Here is a 1908-nt window from a genome sequence, read left to right as displayed (position 1 = left end):
GTTAATTCATCAGTACAATGAACGTTAACATGAACTTACGTAACACCAGTAAATCGCTATACCAGTCTTATTATAACATAAATAGGTCTAGTGCTTACCAATGGCGGCAGTAACGAGCCAGATGGTGCCCACAAAAGTGAAGACTGTGTGCATTTTAACATTTGACGTGATATGTGGCAGTGAGATAATTAACAATATTTCAAGATCAATGCTAAAGCTTTTAAATGCCTTCGTAACCGAGACATATGTCACCACAAATCTGTCTCTAGTCTTTAAATTAAGATGGGCTCTGACTATAGTCTCCATTCGCTTTTGCTGGTCAGCTAAGCAACCAAAGCTTATTGGACCATGGAAGATCATTTGAAGTATAGAATCGTAAAATCACTGTCACATACATCGCTAAATTATCATCTTAGAGACGTTATTGTGATATACTCATCTTTAGCAAAACTTGGGAAACATTAGGTTTGCGGCTATACAGTATTTCAAGAATTACAAGACGTACATCCGTATCCGTTATCTTTTCTTGATATTGCTACCCTCCTTTCATACAGCAACATTGAATTGAATGCAAAGTTTTACTTAGTATGTCCGTCTTGTTTTGCAATCTATTGGACAACCCTAGAATAGACCAGGACGTCAGGAACAGTTTATCATCCCATAACCTCGGGCCTTATGCTTTCATAGATAAGGAAGAAGCGCGTATGTAGGGTGTTAAGATGGCATGACAGTGAAAGGACAGGCCATATATAATCCAGACTTGGGACAAAGAACGGGGCAAAGATATTACCACTTATGCTGCTGATATGTAACTTCTGAATGGCTGAGGCGTTTGCAAGTCAGCGACGAAGACAGTGTTTGTGTGATTATTCGTCAAATGTATACTGTTTATGTTGATAGAGCCAAAATCAAGGGAGTCTCATATCATTAATTTTCTTAATATCTTTAGATTAGTGAATGTATAGCTGCACTGTCTTGTAGAATATCCTGGTCCTCATGCCGTTGATCATTCGACTAGAATACAAATAAGAGCAAAGCGCAACCTTCCGATACGAGCGGATGAATGACAACACACGCAAGCTGCACACGGAAGTTGCTCCCTAATTATGTTCATGCGGAAAGTATTCACGGGGGATTTTATAACCAATCAAAATATGCATCATTCAAAACGATGTAGCATCTGTTCCTCAGAAAGTAGCTCAAAGTCAAACTGACTTATGGACTACCGAACAAATCTATTAATACTTGATCAATTGAGACGACATACTGCGTCTTTTATATTAACATGTTCATCAATTGATTTCTGTTTATCATAGTCAATGAACATGCATATATAAATCATGGCGGGCCAAAGGTAAATACCATTTTAAGGTTTTGGAAACACTGCCTAAAATTCCCACATCTTTGCATAATGATATACTTGGGCCTACAGAGCACTGTGTGCTGCAAGCAGTGTTAATCCAGACAGGGCAAATTATGTATGGACCATTTCTATCTGGGTTAACGCGATCATACGACGCTGAATTATCTGGCGTGGAATTTCCACAGAAAGGAAGTCGATGGGAATTGAACTCCTAACCTTTAGATAGAACCAACAAGTAATCAGTTTTTCCTCGCTTGATGTGGGCATCAAATGGATGATTCGCAACTCGGGGGACAGTGAATAGGTATCAACTGCCATTCGTCACTGCGGCATTTGATTACATGAACCTCTCAACGTGTATTTTAACGGGGTCAGATGAATAAGGAAATACCTGAAAAGGTTTCGCGAGAGTGATCAATGAACCTTTAGGTATAAAGTTATAGATCCGTCCATACATGTAGGCTGGTGTATCCTGTAATGCATTATGAGGAGGCACCGATGTAACAATACTTAGCCCCTGATTGATCTTGATGTATGGAAAAATC

This window comes from Branchiostoma floridae, chromosome 8, assembly GCF_000003815.2.
Source record: "Branchiostoma floridae strain S238N-H82 chromosome 8, Bfl_VNyyK, whole genome shotgun sequence".
Lineage (NCBI taxonomy): Eukaryota > Metazoa > Chordata > Leptocardii > Amphioxiformes > Branchiostomatidae > Branchiostoma > Branchiostoma floridae.
The sequence above is the reverse complement of the archived record's forward strand: the minus strand, read 5'-3'. Positions refer to the sequence as shown.